This window comes from Chelonoidis abingdonii, chromosome 3 (genome assembly GCF_003597395.2).
Source record: "Chelonoidis abingdonii isolate Lonesome George chromosome 3, CheloAbing_2.0, whole genome shotgun sequence".
NCBI lineage: Eukaryota > Metazoa > Chordata > Testudines > Testudinidae > Chelonoidis > Chelonoidis abingdonii.
The window spans coordinates 43,383,988-43,405,734 of NC_133771.1; positions in this window are offsets into that span (position 1 = coordinate 43,383,988).

Consider the following 21,747-nt stretch of genomic DNA (forward strand, 5'->3'; position numbering starts at 1 on the left):
AGTTGGCAGGGAATGGCAAAATGTAACTAATTCAATGCACTTTTTTGTTTAAGAGGGTACCCAAAGTGTATGCAAGTTTTGGATTTGCAGGCACTGTATAGTGTGTTGGGCCCACAAGAGGAAAGCCAGGATGGCAGACAGATCTCAGCTGTGCTTTAGAACTGAAGTTGCTTGCATCTAGTAGTTTGGCAGAAAAGGCATCCAGTAGGATAAGCTCATGCCACTTCTGCATTCATTGACAAACCAGTGTGGACCCACCCCTCATCCTGGTTATTCACCTTGTGGAGAATGATCTTGGAGACTGCACAGGAATCAGCTTAAGGACAGAATCCAGAGATATGTTAGCTTGATTAGTCAATTGTGTCTAGAGATTAGGTTAGTATGATCAGGAACACTTTCAAGGCAGATTTGGCTGGCAGCTGCAGACCCAAAGCCCATGGACCAGTCTAGTAAGAGAGTGAATAGGGAGGTCACCAAGATATTCCTGGAGACTGGGAGTTCAGTGATACAACATAGGGACATCTATTAACACTGGCCTCAATTTTTTAGGGATGATGGTGTACATTTGTCAGTTGGAGGTGCTGACATATGGCTTTGGAACATGAGAGAATGGATTGGACAGGGGTTCTGATGTAACGTGGCATGGCTGGTGGAGAACAATCAAGCTAGTTTCTGGTGCCTCCTGTGTCCAATTTCCAGTGCGGTTAAAAGAGTCAAATGAACTGTTCCCAAATGTTGGTTATGGCCCTTGGGCTCTGAGGTTAAAATTAGACCTTGTGGCCCTTGAGGTCTGAGGTCCCCACCCTTCAGAATGCTCTGATGTCCTCACTGGGTGTGGGTGAGGTTGGCAGGAGTCAGCACAATCTGAGTCCTGAGGAAAGCCTACCCCAAATTACAGATTATATGGAAAGACCCTTGCAACCCCTGCCCTGGAACCAATTAAATGCCTGGTATAAGATAATATGGATGACGTGCTCCTTTGTGTTTAAGTTTAATAAAAGTTGCAGCCTGCCTCTTAAAATCCATCTATATGACTGTTCTTATTTCAGAACTGTGGCTGCATGAAATAATATAAGCTATTTTCAAGGATAGAGAACAAAATATCAAACAAAAATTTGCAACTACATTGTGCGTCTCTAATGCCTCAGCTATAGAGATTTGAAATTTGTCTAGAATATATCCCTTAAATTGTCAGTAGGCCTTTTGGTGATCCTAGTGAAAATTAGTGTTTTTTTTTGAGGGGTGAGGGGGTTAGTTATAATGGTTTTAATATAGTTGGTTGCACATGCACACTGGATTTTCAATACAAGCTCAAGTCTCATGCTTCAGCTGGACAGGAAGGATTTTATTTCCTTAATGCATAATTGGCCAAAAGTAGTCTGTTTTTTGTTTGTTTCTTTTGCATTTTGACTTCCTCTGGAGCATCAGAGAATGGCCACGGCTGAAGATGAGATATAGGACAGAATGTTCCAGTGGTTTGAATTGGAAAGGTGAGAATCCTTTCTCACATGCCTGGCTGGTATCTCCAGCTCGCATGCTCAAGGTCAAACAAATTGCCATATTGAGGTCAGGAATGATTTCTTCCAGGTCAGCTGGGCAGGGACCTTGGGGGATTTCTGGCTTCCCTGGCAGCATGCATTTCCTGCTAGAATCCTCTGGGTGAATCTCACCTAATCAAGTCTTTGCCATTGCAGGGGGCTCAGGCATTGGTGGCAGCTGGGTCTCACCTGTTTTCTCCCTATGTCACACAGCCTAATCCCTTGAGGACTGAAATTATTTAGTCTAATTAAAGTCATTGGGCTCAATATAGGGGTATCTGGGTGAAATTTAATGGCCTTTGATATTCTTAGGACCTTGATTAACACAGGAACTGGCAAAAGGGGATATTGGTAGGAAATGATGATGATCGTCTTCATCCCTCTTTTTTATATATGTAATAATGTTCTACCAATCACTATGGAGAAAATTTAGTTAGCATAGTCATAGCAAAAGAAGCAGTGTATCATTTATATAATAATATAGCATATCAATGCATCAATCACATTGACCTGTATGTGACTTACATGATCAAAGTTATGCATATGCCTTGCTGGTTAGAGCTCCAGTGTACAGCTAAGTCAACCTTCTGAATTTCATCATCTCATCTCTTTTACCTTCAAAATAAAGGGATATTTTATAGCTTTAAGCTATAACCCTGACTGATGCATCATCTCAGCAGGAACTCCTTGGAGCATTGTGCTTTAGTCCCCTCCAAATAACCCATATATTTTTTATAAAGCATGCACTACAGCTATAAGCAGAAGCTAAGGACAGATGGCATATATCAAGTAGGAATAACTCTGGTCTGCTGGGTTTTAGATAATCTTGTTCCCATCAGCTCCTTGAGCAGAAAATCCAGAGAATGAGATCATGCCCTAGCAGAGCTGGTGGAAAATTTTCAGGTCGAACAGTTTTCCTTCAAAAAAATGCCGGTGTGTCAAAATCAAAATGCGTTGCATTTGATTACAAGTTTTTGATGACAAAACATTTAAATGATCGTATTGTCTCATTTTATTTTGATAAGGTTGAACATGTTTCATTTTGATTATTTCAACTTTTATTGTATGTTAATTTTAATATTTAATATATTATATATTGATGGTTGCTATTTTATTATAATATAAAAGCTGACATTACTTGTAGTGATAAAGTCTACACAAAATGTTTGGATGGTTTGAAATCAATTTTTTACAGAATTTTCATTTCATAGAAAATTTCAAAATTTAATTTTTTGGTTCCAATCCAGAATAGTTCCCCCCTTACCCCCCCCCCCAAATAAAAATAAAAAAAGACAGAATTTTCAAGGGAAATTTCAGTTTGGAAACAGCTCTAACCCCTAGAAAATGCATTCCCATAGGAACAGGTCCCATTGGGTAACAAGGATTATTCTGGACCTGATCTTTGGCGCTGATATCAAGATCTAGATATCACAACCCATGCACTGCCTCGGACAGACCATCATCCCATTAAGGCAGTGGCTAGTTACCTTCCAGCTCTTAGACAACACCACCAATGATCCTGATTTGACCAAAAAAATTCATGGACTTCAACAAATTCTAAAGCCTGCTAAATGACAACAACTATCCACCCATAGGACCAGGAGTTGAGGTGAAACATTATCATTGTACACTAGTGTCAACCACTGATACACTGGGCCAAAGTGGCCACTTCCTTCCTGCCAGTCCCACAGATCTCCTTGGTTTTCCGACACCTGCATCAGATGACTAGAGAGATGTGGAAACTCAAGTGGTAATGGCAGAAAACAAAAGCTGACACAGACAGGTAATATGCTGCAAGGCCTTTGAGGAGTTTGTTGACACTATATTATAGCCCAAGAGAACAGTCCTATCAGCCTCCATTGAAACCATTAAATCCCTCCCCAAGGAGCTATTCAGAGTAGTAAATCACTTCATCAATCCCGTGGCACCTTATAGACTAACAGATGTATTGGAGCATAAGCTTTCGTGGGTGAATACCCACTTCTGATGAAGCTCATGCTCCAATACATCTGTTAGTCTGTAAGGTACTACAGGACTCTTTGTTGCTTTTTACAGATTCAGACTAACACGGCTACCCCTCTGATACTTCAAAAATCCTGAATCCCTCTAAAACTTCATCAGAACGGAACACCAAATACTGCAAAGAATTATCATCTTACTTCACTATAAAGATCCAATACATTTGGGAAGGCTTCTGAAACAGCATGGATCTTCTCAGCCTATACCACCAATCAACAGTCTACTTGTATTCCCAGAGCTAAGGAGATTCATTCATCAAGAAATTCTGGTCACCCTAAAAGAGTCTCAACCCAAGACTTGTGAATCCGATTCTTGCCCTTCCTGGCCTGTGAAACAGTCATGAACAGCTGGTGCCACTCCTAACTGAAATAGCCAACATGGCATTCAGAGACGTAATCTTCCATTCTTCCTTCAAACACACAATCTGATCAACACTGAAGAAGCCCCTTCTGGATAAACTGGTAATAGCCAACTACCATGCAGGGTCAACCTCCCATTCTTAAGTAAGCCCATAGATATGCTAGGCAAAGACCACCTACAAGCTTTTGTTATTTAAACTAATATTCCAAACCAGTACAATCTGGATTCAGACCATGACTCGTTTGGATAACCTCATGTCCTTGGACCTCTGTGCAGCATTTGACACTGTTGATCATGAGATACTACTGTCTCATCTGAGAGTGGTAGGAGGCATCTAGAATAATGTGCTAAAATGGGTTGAGTCCTTCCTGGAAGGCTGCACTTAATGAGTAGTGATTGGGAATTTCACCTCCACTCTAGGTCCCTCATTTGTGGGATTCCTCAATTATCAAGTCTCTCTTCAAATCTACATGCAGCCTCTAGGTGAACTGGCATTTCACCATGGACTCAAATGCCAACAATATGAGGTAACTCACAACTCTATCTATCCTTAACCACATATAATCACACTGCTATCACCATGATAATCCAGTGCTTGAATGAAATCGCTTAATACAAGAACAGCTAGTCGAAGATGAATCCAAGCAAGATGGAGGTGGTACAGGTGGGCAGAGGAAAGAATTTTGAAGAGTTTGCAGCCATGGTGAATCTCCTTTAGTTGAAGATACATAGCTGTAGTTAGTCAATTTAGTCTGTAGTTCAGGAATATGGTCGGATTTCTAGCTGACGCTAAACTCTCACATAGCAGCATATGCTAATAATGCCTTCTATCATTGCCGACTAGGCAGGAGATCTCTGTGCATCATGGCAAACAATGACCTGGTTTCAGTGATTCACACCTTCATTACTTCTTAGTTTGACCTCAGAAGTGCAATATATTTTGGCATGAAGACTTCAGTGCTTAGGAAATTACAACTACAACAGAATATTGCAGCTCATTTCCTCAGCAACACAGGCTACCACAGCCAACATGTCCTCTACTTTCTACTTTGACTTCCCATAGAATTTCCAATCAGGTTTCAGTCTCAATCCTTATCAAGGCACTCAACGGTTTGTGCTCCAGACACTTAAGTATATGTCTGTGCTTTGAGCTGGAGGTGTAATTTCTAGCTTAATTAGACATATGTGCACTAGTTTGATTGAGCTAGCACACTAAAAATAACAGTGTAGCCGTGGTGAGGGGACAACAGGACAGGCTAGCCATGCCAGTAACTTCCTAGTGTCTTTTGTGGGGTTGTACTTGGGGCAGCTAGCCCATACTACCACTAGCACTGCCATGCCTACACAGTTGTTTTTTAGTATTCTAGCTTGATCAAAGTTAGCGCACGTACATATTTCTGAGCTGAAGTTATACCTTCAGCTCAAAGTGCAAACATACTCTAAAAGACTGCCTAAAGCTTCCAGAGGGAGACTATAGTGGAAAACTATAGTCCTGTGGTACTCCAGCAATGAAACTTCTAGTAACAGAATTCTCCACAAGCAGCATAAAGCACATCTGTGCAGGAAATGGAACCTCTGCTCTGAAACGGTGAAATAAACTCTCTCCAAGAACTAGGAACCATAGGAAATCTCATCACTTTCTGTTCCAATTCTAAGGCGCATTCCTTTGACCTTGTTTCTAAAACACAAACACATACTATATATTTATTAATCAAAACCCTCAAAACCCCTACTGAAATAAGAGACTGCACTCCATATGCAGCTGTCCTTGGGGAGTAAATGAGAGAACAAACAATGTGTGACAAATGGTAGTCATGTTGCTTTGTGCCTGCTGGAAAGTACTCAGATAGTAGGGTGATTTATTTGGCATAAAATCCTGTATAGAATGACCGATTTCTAACGTGAGGGAGAAATTAGGGAAGAAGAAAGAAGATTCATTTATGGGAAGGAATGGTACAAAACTATACTTCACTCTGCAAATTATATGAAAAGGAAAAAGTAACATTTTTTAAACACTGAAGGACAAGCATTTGCAGGCCATGAATCTTTGTATTCTATTCTGCATAGTGTCTTTGCCTATCGGTATGGTAGGCCTGTGAGCACACTGCCTTGAAATTCTTCCCTGCTGTCAACAAATATCTTCATATTTTTTTCAGTGAATACCCACTGTTTTGTAATTTATAAAAAAAACTAACAGAATCTTTTCATGTCTCCAAGGGATTTGAAATGTGAAAACCATCAAGGATCAAAACTCTGTCTGTTCTTATTCTAAGTATATATGCAGCCTCCTGGTAAGTAAAATTCTAAACACAGAATAGAAGCAGAACACTGATTAAACACAAACTCTTTCTCTCTCAGTCTCTCTTCAACAATATTCCATTCCTCTTCACCTTTGAGGAGTGCATGGATAATGATGCCATCTGGATGAGTAAGAACTACCAGAGTTTTGACACTAGAAAGACAGAGGTGTTGCTGGTAGTTAGACATCATTGTTTAAATTGCTTCCTTCATGCCTCTTTTTAGTGATGAGATTCATTTAAAGACAGTGAGCATGACTAAGGCTCTTTGCATCACTTTCAATCATGCCTTTTCCATGGATAGCCATTTAAATGATGTGATACACATTGTTTTTTCACTACTGCAATATACATAGACAGTTGTGAAGGCACTGAGGCTACATCTTCACTACCCGCCATATTGGAGGGTAGCAATCGATTGCTCGGGGATCGATATATCACGTCTCATCTAGATGCAATATATCAATCCCCAAATGCGCTTATATCGATTCCAGAACTCCACCAACCCGAACGGAGATGCGGAGTCGACATGAGGAGCCGCGGACATCGATCCTGCACCGTAAGGACGGTGAGTAATTCGATCTTAGATACTTCGACTTCAACTATGTTATTCACGTAGCTGAAAAGTTGCGTATCTAAGATTGATTTTCCCCCGTAGTGTAGACCAGCCCTAAGTTTGTAAGGCACAATCTACTCTGATAAAGATTCTCACAATGGCAACACATGGCCAATAGTTTATTGTGAGTCTGTTTTGCCAGGGCTTTTAATAGTGCTTCGTCCTTGCTTGAAGTTTGCTTTAGGTTGTGGCCTGAGCTGTAGTGTCTCAATAGCCATCTTTTTTATAGAGCCAGATCATTAGCTAGTGGAAAGCTTTTTACCTCCATTTGAGTCAATGGAACTACACTGATTTCCACCAGATGAGGATGTGGTTTATAATCCTTGTTTGTTTCGACCCAGCTGTGACTAATTAAACTCCTTAACTGATATATCAGAAAAGATGTCCAGGATAAAAACAGACATTAAGCAAAGGCCTTGACTGTGAAGAATTTGCGCAGGAGTTATGGCAACACAAACTGGTTTCAATTTGTCTTGGACTCTGCTGAGAGAGCATAGGAGGCTAGCATTACCCAAATGGTTGTCCGTGCCTCCCAGGAAAAGGGTATAATCTGGGGGACTGAGGGATGCACTTGTTAACACTTCCTCTCACTTCTGTGGACAATATAGGTAAAAATATAAAGCCAACCTTGTGGCTGAAGAGTTCTGCAGATACAATATCGCACAGTCAGGAACTTTAGATAGATGGCTCTCTCCCTCTTGCTCAATAACAATGTACAGTACTTTCACCATTTATAAAATGCATTTTGAAAACATTTTCAGTTTTTTCTCTATTTCTCCTTCTAGCCAATGTTTCTCAATAGAACTAAACGGAAAATAACAGAATTCCTTACACATCTACGAAAACAGAAATCATTTCCACTGTAAAAATCTGAACTTAAAGCTAAACAAAATAAAATGTCTAAATATACATTTATCTATGCTTAGTTGCTTTATTTTTTCCAACTTTTTAGCATGTTACTGTATGGCCTGTCTCACACATGTACATTAGATTTTTTTTCAAAAGTATCCAAGTAACTTGGGAGTGAATTAGGCATTTAAGACCAGGTTACAAAAGTATTTAAGTGCATAAAGATGCAGATAGGTGCCAAGTGGTTTTCAAAAGTGTCTAAGCAGGTTAAGTACCAAACTCTGATTGCTTTAATCAAGAGGTGTTAGGTACCTAATTTGTTTAGGTGCTTTTGTAAATCCCATTAGGTGTCTGTCTGCAATGTCAAGCACCTAAATCTCTTCATAAAGTTAGCTCTAAATGCTTAAGTCACTTTCGAAAATGGGACAATAGTCACTTTTGAATTTTTTATCTGTTGTGCATGGAAATAGGGTTGTGTTTTGTTTTTGTTTTGTTGTCTCTTTGGTACATTAAAAATAAGATAGATGAACTGTAACAGCTCATACTCATTGTGAACAGTTTATCGGATAAGCTATTGTGTTCCTAGATATCTGAACTGATGGTGTGGCATTTGTATTTAGTCTACCTTTAGCAACACTTTCAAATGCTTGAACTAGAAATTATATTTTATAGCAAATTCAAGACTTCTTACGAAGTTATTGTGACCAAAGTTAATTTCTTGATTTTAACTTCTTCTGTTCCTGACTCTCACATCAATATGATCTTGGCCTTGATAACATTTGATGAAAAAGCTTTTACTAACAGTTAATAACACAGCTGTCCTCCTGCTGAAACAGTGCTTACTGGTGACCTGCACCATTTACCACTTCCTAAGATTAATTTTACCTTCTCTTTCAGTTTCCCTTGCTGCCCATATCAGCCCAGTCCTGTTTTGTCTACAAGCACCCATTCAACCACACTGTCCCCTTTTCTTCTTTAGCATAATTCTTCTGGCAGTCTTGCCTTTCTCCTGCTAGAATCATTTTCCTAGCAGACAAATCATGTGTAATTTTGTTTCTGTGATAGACCAAGTGCCTATATCTGTATATTGATTTATTCCTCTAACACACTACTTGCAGTGCAAAATGTTGATACCCACTACAAATGTATGATGAATGTATTATTGTTTACAATTCATCCTGGGGTTGTCTCCAAAGCCGCAATCTGATGAGGACCTAGGATGCTGTACAAACATATTGGAAGACAAAATCTTTGTTCCAAAGAGATTAGGGCCAGGTATGTAAAGGGATTTAAGCATTTCCTGTGTGTAAACTTTGACTACACAAGTGCCCATTATAATTTCTTTTTACTGCAGGAATAGAGAGTGGGTTCAGTCTGTTTTGATAACAGAATTCCCACCTGTGGATAATAATGCATAAGATAAATATGCAAATATGGATAGTCATGGGTTCCCATATCCTGAGTTGCTCCAGTTTGTAATAAAGACATCATAACGTAATAAAGCTGTTCTGACTAAAAAAGCTTGACGTTTATAAGATGACAATTTGAGGGTCACGTAGGACTCATCATGAATCTAAACACACACTTATCATAACAATACAGAAAATACTATGCAAACAAAAATAACAGTATCAAACATATGGTTTTTTTCAGTACCAAAAAGGGCAGGACACAAATCCCATTCATTTAAAACATGCACCATTGATTTGACGTTTATGTTACCACACCATCCTGAGCTGAACAAGCAACAAGAGCCCAGTTCTTTGACTAAGCTGGTATTCTTCTCCTTGTGGTTACCTTCTTGCTGCAATTAGTAAAAGCAGGTTTATGAACATCTACCCTCAAGGCAGAACTCTCTCTTCTGGTATGACTGTGTCCCTCTGGTTCTGACTGAACAAACTGAAAAGTTTGGCACTTTTTGCGATATACTTGGGAGTGGAAGTGCCCCCCCGTCCCTCTCCCCCCATCACCTTAGATGTACTCTACTGAGTATGTGCCAAGGCTTTGTGAACTTTTCTTTGTTTTTTTCCTGCTAATCCCAGTCTAGCTGGAGACATTGGACAGCTGCTCCCATCTTCTGGCAAAACAAACAAACACCCTAACCCACCCTCCCGCCCTGACTACTACTGTTTAAAGGAAAAGCATCAGAAGCATGGGTTACACTTGATTGAGTGGAGCAATGCCTAAACGCTAGCAGCTCCACTGCCTAATGGAATTTTCAGCCCCAAGTTAGGTTGCTCCATGCTGCCTAGAGTGCCCAGGGATAGTTAAGTGCTTAAAGAATGAGGAGTACTTGTGGCACCTTAGAGACTAACAAATTTATTTAAGCATAAGCTTTCATGGGCTAAAACACACTTCATCAGATGCATGCAGTGGAAAATACAGTAGGAAGATACATATATATATATATATACACAGAGAGCATGAAAAAATGGGGGTTGCCATACCAGCTATAATGAGTGTAATCAGTTAAGGTGGGCTATTGTCAGCAGGAAGAAAAAAAAACATTTGTAGTGATAATCAGGATGACTCATTTCCAATAATTGACAAGAAGGTGTGAGTAACAGTAGAGGGAATAGTTCTATTTTGTGTAATGACCCATCCACTCCCAGTCTTTATTCAAGCCTAATTTAACGATGTCTAGTTTGCAAATTAATTCCAATTCAGCAGTTTCTCATTGGAGTCTGGTTTTGAAGTTTTTTTGTTGTAGTATTGCCACCTTTAGGTCTGTAACTGAGTGACCAGGGAGCTTGAAGTGTTCTCCAATCATTTTTTGAATGTTATAATTCTTGACGTGTGATATGTTTCCATTTATTCTTTTGTGTAGAGACTCTCCGGTTTGGCCAATGTGCATGGCAGAGGGGCATTGCTGTCACATGATGGCATATATCACATTGGTAGATGTGCAAGTGAATGAGCCTCTGATAGTGTGGCTGATGTGATTAGGTCCTATGATGGTGTTCCCTGAATAGATATGTAGACAGGGCTTTGTTGCCAGGATAGGTTCTTGGGTTAGTGTTTTTGTTCTGTGGTTGCTTGTGAGTATTTGCTTCAGGTTGGGGGGCTGTCTGTAAGCAAGGACTGGCCTGTCTCCCAAGATCTGTGAGAGTGAGGGATCGTCCTTCAGGATACGTTGTAGATCCTTGATGATGCTCTGGAGAGGTTTTAGTTGGGGAGCTGAAGGTGACAGCTACTGGCATTCTGTTACTTTCTTTGATGGGTCTGTCCTGTAATAGCTGACTTCTGGGTACTATTCTGGCACTGTCAATCTGTTTTTTCACTTCAGCAGGTGGGTATTGTAGTTTTAAGAATGCTTGATAGAGATCTTGTAGTTGTTTGTCTCTGTCTGAGGGGTTGGAGCAAATGTGGTTGTATCTTAGAGCTTGGCTGTAGACAATGGATCATGTGGTGTGGTCTGGATGAAAACTGGAGGCATGTAGATAAGTATAGTGGTCAATAGATTTCCGATATAGGGTGGTGTTTATGTGGCCATTGCTTATTAGCAATGTAGTGTCAAGGAAATGGATCTCCTATGTGGACTGGTCCAGTCTGAGGTTGATGGTGGGATGGAAATTATTGAAATCATGGTAGACTTCCTCAAGGTGGGATGGATAGTTCAGTGGTTTGAGCATTAGCCTGCTAAACACAGGGTTGTGAGTTCAGTCCTTGAGGGGGCCATCTGAGGCAAAAATCAGTAGTTGGTTATGCTAGTGAAGGCAGGGGGCTGGACTCAATGACCTTTCAAGGTCCCTTCCAGTTCTAAGAGATAGGTAGATCTCCAATTCTTTTTTATTTAAAGGCGGCTTTTCCATGGGTCCAGATGATGAAGATGTCATCAATGTAGTGCAAGGAGAATAGGGGAGTTAAGGGAGGAAAGCTGAGGAAGCATTGTTCTAAGTCAGCCATAAAAATGTTGACATACTGTGGGGCCATGCCGGTACCCATAGCAGTGCTGCTGACATGAAGGCATACATTGTCCCCAAATGTGAAATAGTTGTGGGTGGGGACAAAGTCACAAAGTGCAGCCACCAGGTTTGCCGTGACATTATCAGGGATGCTGTTCCTAATGGCTTGAAGTTCATCTTTGTGTGGAGTGTTGGTGTAAAGGGCTTCTACATCCATAGTGGTCAGGATGATGTTTTCTGGAAGATCATCAATGGATTGTAGTTTCCTCAGGAAGTCAATGGTGTCTCGGAGATAGTTAGGAGTGCTGGTAGCATAGGGCCTGAGGAGAGAGTCTACATAGCCAGACAATCCTGCTGTCAGGGTGCCAATGCCTGAGATGATTGGGCATCAAGGATTTCCAGGTTTATGGATCTTGGGTAGCATATAGAATCCCCCTGGTCAAGATTCTAGGGATGTGTCTGTGCAGATTTGTTCTTGTGCTTTTTCAAGGAGTTTCTTGAGCAGATGGTGTAGTTGCTTTTGATAACCTTCAGTGGGATCAGAGGGTAATGGCCTGTAGAATTTGGTGTTAGAGAGCTAACAGCCTTTTGTTCATATTCAGACCTATTTATGATGATGACAGCACCTCGTTTGTCAGCCTTTTTTTTTTATTATGATGTCAGAGTTGTTCCTGAGGCTGTAAATGGAATTGTGTTCTGCACGGCTGAGGTTATGGGGCAAGTGATGCTGATTTTTCACAATTTCATCCTGTGCATGTCGGCAGAAGCACTCTATGTAGAAGTCCAGTCTGTTGTTTTTAGAAGTCAGCTAGCTGAGCAGAAGTGAAATGCTAAGCTAGCCAGGAGTGAAATGCTTAGGCACTTAAGTAGTTGACCTAGTGTGCCTGGCTGATGAACCAGAGATAGTGCTACCCTCTGGCCAGGATCATCAGCTGCAAACCCTGTCCTAGAGTTAAGCAGCTGATCTGTCTTAGGTAATTATGGCCAGGCAGCCAAACCATCTCTCTCGCACTATGTCCCTTGCTTACTCTCAATAGCTCTCTCACATTCTCCCTACACATCCTTGTGCCCCTGTCTTTTTTTGCACAAATTCCATGTTTACCCAATACCTATTAGTGGCTTGCGTCCAGTTTCTCTGCTGCAGGGTCTGAAAGATATCATAGACATGCTAAGAACAGACCAACAGAATCAGTCCCCATTGGAAAAATAGATGTTTCCCAGCCTAGTTAAAAATTCCACTCTGGAACCACCAGGTCTTTGGCTTAAAATAGACCCCTGTGGGGTGGCAGCTGCATTTATGCTGCTTTGAAAATATTGACCAGTAGAAACTTAGGTGCCATCAAGATGTTAGCACCTAGTGGGGTTTAGGTGGTTTCAAAACTGCGGTTTGAAAATGCCAATGGTGCCTGTCACGATGGACTTAGGATCCTATCTCCAGTTCAGGAACCTAAATCCCTTTAAAAACCTGGCTCTTAAGATCTAATAAGACAAAAGCATGACATGAGAGGGAAATTGATATGGCACACAAGCAAAGTAGTCAGGGTAATGGCAGCTTGTATACAACTTGTTAGTTCCTTATCTTGGTTGTTTTGGGGACTTTTATTCACTTCTTTAATTTATATTACAAAAACTTCATTTCTGGATTTTTATGGAGGGGCACATGAGGCTGAAGCCAAGAGATAAAGGGAATTGTTGCAGTAAAGCAAGGTAAAGTGAGAGGGACACTAGGAATCACGTAGAAAGGAAAGAGAGGAAAGGGAAAAGAATCATAGAAATCTAGGTCTGGAAGGGACCTCAAGAGGTCATCAAGTCCAGCCCATTGCATTGAGCCAGACCTAATGTCCCTAGACCATCTCTGACAGTGTTTGTCCAACCTGTTCTTAAAAAGCTCCAATGACGGGGATTCCATAACTTCCCTTGGAAGCCTATTCCAGAGTTTATCTACCCTTATAATAAAGTAATTAATAATAATAAAGTATCAGAGGGGTAGCCGTGTTAGTCTAGATCTGTAAAAGCAGCAAAGAGCGCTGTGACACCTTACAGACTAACAGAAGTATTGGAGCATGAGCTTTCGTGGGTGAATATCCACTTCGTCGGATGCAAGTGGGTATTCACCCACGAAAGCTCACGCTCCAATACTTCTATTAGTCTATAAGGTGCCACGGGACTCTTTGCTGCTGTTAATAATAATAATAATAGTATTTCTTTTTACTAATGTCTAACCCAGGGGCTGCTCTACACATTTCGCAGTCCCAAGCACGGCGTCATGATGGGGGGGGCGCTCTGCCAGTCGCCGGTCCCACAGGTGTGTCTGCGGAGGGTCCGCTGCTCCTGCGGCTTCGGTGGACCTCCCACAGGCATGCCTGCGGAGGGTCCACGGCTCCCGCGACTCCACCGAAACCGCGGGACCAGTGGACCGCCTGCGGGAGGTCCTCCGGAGCCGCGGGACCAGTGGACCCTCCTGCCTGCCGCCCCCCCCGGCAACCAGCAAAGCGCCCCCTGCAGCATGCCGCCCCAAGCACACGCTTGGCGTCCTGGGGCCTGAAGCCACCCCTAGTCTAACCTAAATGTCTACAGTTTCAAATTGAGCCCATTATGGCTTGTTTTACTTCCAGTGGGCATGGAAAACAATTGGTCACCCTTCTCTTGATAGTAGATCTTAACATATTTGAAGGCTGTTATCATGTCCCCCCACAGTCTTCTTTTCTCAAGACTAAACATGGCCATTTTTTGTAATCTTTCCTCAGAGGTCAGGTTTTCTAAACTGTTTATAGTTTTTTTGTTTTGTTTTGTTTTCCTCTGGACTCTCTTCAATGTAACCACATCTTTCCTAAAGTGTGGCACCCATCACTGGGAAACAATACTCCAGCTGAGGCCTCAACAGTACTGAGAAAAGTGAGACAATTACCTTCTGTGTCTTTCTTGCAACACTCCTGGTAAACCACCCAAAAATAATATTATACTTTCTTGAAATTGCATCATATTGACTCATATTCAATTTGTGATCTACTATGCCCTCCAAATCCTATTCAGTGAGCCAGTTATTCCCCATTTTGCAGCTGTGCATTTGATTTTTCCTTCCTAAGTGTAAAAGTACTTTGCATTTGTCTTTATTGAATTTGATCTTGATGATTTCAGACCAATTCTCTCATTTATTAAGGTCATTTTGAATTCTAATGCTATATTCTAAAGTTCTGACATCCCCTCTCAGCTTGGGATTGTCTGCAAATTTTGTAAGCAGCAAACATTGTTTTGATGTATTAAATCTAGTGTACTGATAAATTTCCAGCCTAAATGTACAAAACGTTAAGTGTCCTATATATGGAAGAAGTGAGTTATACTTACTATATGCAAGGCCTGTGCAAGGAAGTTTTGTGCCCTAGGCAAAACTTCCACCTTGTGCCTCCACCCGCAGCCCTGCCGCAGCTCCGCCCTAAGGCACCCCTCCATGGAAGCTCCCTCCGACCTGAGGCGCCCCCCCCACGGCAGCTCCTCCTCCTTGTCCTGAGGTGCCCACCCCCTGCGGCAGCTCCCCGCCCCCTGGGAGCCATGCGACACCTCCCCACCCCACCTCCCCACCCCACCTCACCTCTGCTCCAGAAGCCCTGCTGTCGCGCCCGTCGCCAGGCTCATGCCACATGCGCTAAGCAGAACTGTGGAGCTCTGTGCAGCCACCGGAGCCACCGCTGGCAATGAGAAGATTCGCATGGGATGGAGCGACCGCTGAGCTTGGGGGGAGAGGGAATCTGAGCGGCAGGCAGGAAGCTCAGAGGTTCCCCTGGGTCAACGCACCGCCAGCAGCCCGAACCCCTGGGCTGCCAACGGTGCACTGACCCAGGGAACCCCTGAGCTGCCTGCCAGCGGCGATGCACTGACCCAGGGGAACCCCTGGGCTGGCTGCCAGTGGCAGTGCCAGGGCCGGTGCAAGGAAGTTTCGCGCCTGGATGCCGGGGCGGTGCGCTGACCCAGGGGAACCCCTGGACTGGCTGCTGGCGGCTCAGACTCCCTCTCCTCCCAGCGCAGCAGCCGCTGAAATGCTTTAAACAGAATTGGGGGTGCTGCTTTTTGGCGCCTCCAAAGCTTAGTGCCCTAGGCAATCACCTAGTTGACCTAAATGGTAGCACCGGCCCTGAGTGTATGAAATCTGCAGATATTTTTCTTCTACATGTGTTTCCTCTGGCCAACCTAAGTGCTTTAAATTAAGGTATTACTGAGATGGAGCAATTAGAGAACAGCTACTAAAAGGGATTTTATAACTACTGACTGGCTGGGTGTCCATAAAAGGGACCGTCCCACCCCCTTCATTTATCACAGAAGCTGCTTAGCTGCCTCTGGAACCTGGCCCAGAGTGTGAAATGCTGGAATTGGAGATGCATTTTGTTCAGAGTTGCAAACATTTCAGAATTACAGACAGCCTCCATTCCCGAGGTATCCATAACTCTGAGGTTCTGCTGTGCTTTTAATTTTTGTTCCTTATATATTTAAAAAATTCCTTCTTATTGTCCTTAGCACTGCTAACCAGAGTCTGCCTTCTCTTTAGCTTCCCTTATCAATATTCTATTTTTCATAACTTCTAATGTATATTGATTGCTATCTACTTCCCCTTTTTTCTATTTGTTAAGCATTTTTTTTTCTAATTGCTGCCTTCACTTTACCATTGAATCAGGATGGGCTTTTGACCAAAGTTGTCCGGGTTTTTTTGTTAGTTTTTTAATTGTAGTATTGTGGCTTTTTGGCTATATTATGAACACTTTTCAAAGAACTCCTAATTGTCATTTGTATTTTTCTATGTATTTTTTTCTTCAGTGCTTATCACTTAATAATTTCCATAGCTTTGGGAAATTAGCATTTTGAAGCCCCAAGTGTATATATTACTGATTGGAACTGTATTCTGTTTGCCCATCTTGAATATTGTAAGGTCTGTTTAATCCATTTTTACCCATCATAATGAGACCCAAAATCGTTACCTAATGCAATACATTTTGTATTAGAAAATTATCATCTATAATTTTTAGACACTCTTATGTTTCACTACTGGTTGTATGAAGCTTCCAGTATATGCATCGCAAATTGAAGTCCCACAGAACACCACAATTTTTCTCTCCACACACTTTAAACAGATGGTTAAAGAGTAATTTATCCTGTTCTCTGGTTTGAGTTAGTGGTCTACAACAGATCTTCACCAGAAGGCTCTCTTGGGCTTTTTAATTTAACACACTGATTCTTATGCATTCAAGATCCCACACTTCTGAATTATCAATTACACTAAAAATGATAATGCTGTCTTTACCTCCTGCACCCCCCCCACCACCACTACCCCCCATACTTCTCTTTTAACCACTCTATCCTTACTGAACAAGTTATAACCCGTGATTTTAACAATGCGATCATGTAAAGCATCCCACCAGGTTTCAGTAATGCCAGATATATCAATTTTCTTCACATCAGTGTAAATTTCCATTCCTCTTGCATATTTCCCAGATTCCTAACATAGCTATACAAGCAACTGAAAAATTCCTTCTCTTCACTTTGTTTGTCGTGTCAGTTCAATTTGTTCACAATGTGTAGAATCTAAGTTTGCACTGAGTTTGGGTTCTAAACTTCCCCTTGCATTATTAGTTTAACTGCCTCCTGGCCACCCCGCTAGTCTCCATCGATAAGATTAGCCCTCTCATTCTGTACAATGCAGGCCACCCCATTCATACAGCTCCATCTTTCACTAAAATGTTGCCCAGTGTTCCAGAAAACCAAAACTTTCAACTTAACTCCAGTCATGTATCCTGTGGCTCACCTCCATTATTTGCTGCTTTCTCTCACTTGTGGGACCAAAAAGATCTTCAATAAGATTAGTCAGACTTTCCTCTTCTTCATCTCCTTTCTAAGGGATTAATTGAAACAAACTAACAAGGGAAGTAGTGGATTCTCCATCTCTTGATGACTGGACTGAATGCATTTCTGGAAGATATGCTTCAGCCAAACACAAGTTATTGGGCTCCATACAGGGATAACTGAGTGAAATTTAATAGCCTAGAATATAAAGGAGGTCAGATAAGATAATCTAATGGTCTCCTCTGGCTTTAAATTCTATGAATCTATTAAAGCTACCTAATTAAGCTGCACTTGTGCAACCCTGTTTAGTGCCAATGCATTATATCTAGACTAGGGATCTGCATCCAGATAACTGCATCAATGCCTTTATACCAGTGCACATTTTTTTAATGTAGACAGGGACCGAGACAAGCTCCTGTGCAGGAGATGTGAGAAAAATAAGGTTTCTTCCACCACATCCTTCCTTGTGCATCTGCATGGATACACAATAATAAGGCCCCAATTTTGCAAATGCTATGCACTGAAAACACTTACAACTGTTCCCAGTAGTATGGTTAAAAACATGTAAATGTTTGTAGGGTCAGAACAAAAGCCCTAAATTAGCAAACTATATATATTAAGTGTCAATTAATGGAAAACATACTTTTGATTTAAATATATATTATTTCTATAACTACTTCAGTGGATCCCTCTTGGTAATGGTGAAACCTGATAATTTCAGAATAGACAAATAATTTCATGTTTATAGCATTATTTATTGTGTTTATCTTCTTGGTTTGTTCTGTCAGTGAAGATTGCTCTTAGATGGCTTCTCTACCAGCTTGTCATGACACGGTCATATTTAAGAAGACATGGAAAATATGTAAAGATATAGGATTTACACAAGAAATATTCTTACGGACCACTCAATTGCAATTAATGTAACTAGACACTGGATGTCAGTGTTGTTGTTTTGTAAAAAACAGAAAATAAAAAGTGTAACCAGCAGTGGGAAATAAGAGATCTAATTGAATCATTCTAAACAGCTTCAGAAGCTAATTAGCATTTTATATCTTCATGGTATAAGGGACATGTTGGTTTTAAAGAAGCAACTTTCCATAAAGGTTTTGATTTCTATTGAAAAAACAAACAGATGAACAAACACTTAAACTAAACGGACATTTCAGAATTCTGTCACAGAGTTTTTACATGATAATTACCATCTCATTTAAACAGAGAGACAAACAGTACACAATATGGCTTGATGGTACTCTCTCCATCGTGAATGTGGTAACTGGGTTTCCAATAAACAATCTGAGTTTGGTCCATTCCTAAAATCAAAACCTTTTTGTGGCACTGAAGAGGACCAAACTGGAGTGATACTCAGCATAAATAAACCCTACATACTTCAGAACCCTATATATAACCACATAACATAGTTCCTCTGGAACAGCACATGGCCACCAACTGTTAGAACTGAATTAGACTGAAAGGGTTAGTGTGATCATCAATTATCAGAATTGCTAATTCTTGGTGTATCCTAGTAACATTATTCACTTTTGTATAACATTGCTTAGTGTAACTCCTTTAATTGACCTACTCTACACTCTTGCTACCCTTTGCTTTATATAGTTCCTTTGATTTTATGACCACTGTGGTGTCATTCTTGGATGAACTCACTGAGTACTGGATGCCCATGTGTCTCTAATAGTTGGCCTTCAGAGTTTGTGGGAAAACTAGTATCAGAGGGGTAGCCGTGTTAGTCTGGATCTGTAAAAAGCGACCAAGAGTCCTGTGGTACCTTATAGACTAACAGATGTATTGGAGCGTAACTTTCATGGGTGAATACCCACTTCATCATACGCAATGGGAAAACTGTGGGAAAACTGTCACAACTACAACCATTACCAGTTTTCTGTGCACTGCTTCTCCCATGCAATGAGGTTTAGGCATATTTAAAATAAGATGACGGGGAGAGAGGGCTCAGTTCTGCTAGATGCTTTTGTGACAGGGAGACACAGTCCCTGACCAAAATAAATTTGCCATCTTAGATGACAAGAAACATAACAAGGATGATGGGGAAGGAGACAGAATCATACACTATACTTTTTATATGCATATATACACTGGCTATTTTTAAGTTTTAGTTTTCTAATTTATAAAGAAATATTATCTTTCCCCAACTGCCCCTCAGCACCTATCCCAACTGACCTTCTGTCTAATCATTAGATTTTGTCTTGATTTCTTATGGCCCTCATCTCCAAAGGGTAAATTGATCAGCAAGACACTGTACAGGAGGAAAGTGATGAATTCCTGAAGGAAAGTGATTGCTGCAAAAATATGTATACACGTATTTAAAGTCAGATTTTGTTTTATTCCAAAATTACTACATATTGGAACAAACTTCCAATTCAAGATGTGGCAGAAGAGGAGTTTGAAAATTAAATATTAGGAGACGCAGTTGGTAAAAGGATATGAATAAACTTCTCAGTTGGAATGCTCTTTCGGAAAATGGCATTAAGATAAATCGGAGAACTCCCCTATTCAGGATAAGAAGCTTACAAATGGGCTTTTGCCTATGCAGAATAAATTGATTTGTTTCTTTCTAACTGTGTTAGAATCAGAGGTGAGCAAAAACATCACATATGAGCCATGGCAATTTTTTGAGGGGAGCATGGTGTTAACCCTAGGTCAGCTTCAAAACTGGAAGAGATCTATTTTCTGGTTCCAGTTTGGATGTGTAAGAAATCTTGCAAGGACCATTGATCTTGTGATATTTCCACTATTCTAGAATTCAGAAAGCTCACAAGATTATTTCATCTTCTAAGATTTCTGCCATTTTGAGATAAACTCATGTGGAAACAGCTCATGAAATGTTGGTACTGTTGACTAGCCCAAATTCTAGCCTTGATAATATCTTGAATCAGAACCTTGAACCATAGCCTAAGCCTGATCTGTACTTGCAAAGGAGGAAGTCTTGTCATTAAAGCACTGAACTGTTCTGGATTCTATTTCTACCTCTATCACAGATATCCTGAGCAGTTGGGGTACTATTGTGATGGGGGTCGTGTAAGTACTTAAATAGATTTGACAGTTAGAGGAAATGGGCTGAAATAATTGGTTTTTTAAGAGTAATTCCAATTGAAAAAGGTTATACGCTTTTGTTAAAAATAAAGTTGACAATCCCTTATGTTTTACCTCTGGAGCATATTAGTAATTAATTATAATAATAATAAGTACAATTCAGTAACATGCTCATAAAAATTGAACTTAAATATAAATTTTATGGTGTTTTGGGATAACATTTCCATGTATGATAATCCCTTCATAATGGTTAAAAATGACCATCAACCTTTGCTTTATTTTATTTCACTTTTAAAGCCTAGTAGCTAGATTTATGAAAAAAGCCAATAATAACTCGATATGCTCTGTCAACCTGAGATGACTAAGCCACTCTCAATTTATTCTGATGACCAGATTTTGACTAGAAATAACAAACAGATAAAATTTGGTTTTTCATATTTTATTTCATACTTTATTTCTTTTCTGAGCTAAGATTCTTAATACTACTTTTTATGTTAATCCAAGCAATGCTGTGAAAAAGATTTTGTTTGAAAAATTTCTCATCTTACTTTTTTTCCATTGTAGTCTCTTGTGATTTTGAATATTTCCAGTGATATTCATACTTTTTCCTTTATTTAAATGAGTTGAAAAAAATAACATTTTTCTTCACTTCTATATCTGACGATTAGCTGTATTCCAATGATGTGGTGGTTGCATCCAAATAGGTTGACAGTGCACCACTACAGTGTGACATAAAGCAGTCAAGTTGTAATGTCAAGTCATGTCACAGTACAATACAATGACTTAATAAAACATAACCTTTGTGACAAAATACCAAAACATATCTTACGTAGGAAGAAATGATGAAAAACCAATCCCCTCCCCTCACTACCACCAGTTCACCTTTTTTTGAGGGCAGGGCCAAATGTCAATGAACCTCTAGTTTCTGATCCTTTTGGGGTTCAAGCATTGGATCCAAAACTCCACAGTCTGCACTCTGGGGAAGTTCAGACCCGGAATCAAACTTCACATCTTGGGTACATTTCATAAAAGAAATCAGGGTTGAATGGTCACTTAGTTTCAAGAGAGAGAAGTACTGGGATGTGGTTGGATGGAGAAGAGCCTCATCCCATGTTACCAACACTCATAACTTTATCTAAAATCTCATGATATTTGTTGTTTGATTTAATGGCTCAGCTCCTGGAGACAAGTGATTATGTAAAAAAAAAATCTCAGCTTTCACTTAAAAAAATGTTTTCTAGCCCTCACAGTTGCAGAGAAAAGCTTGAAAA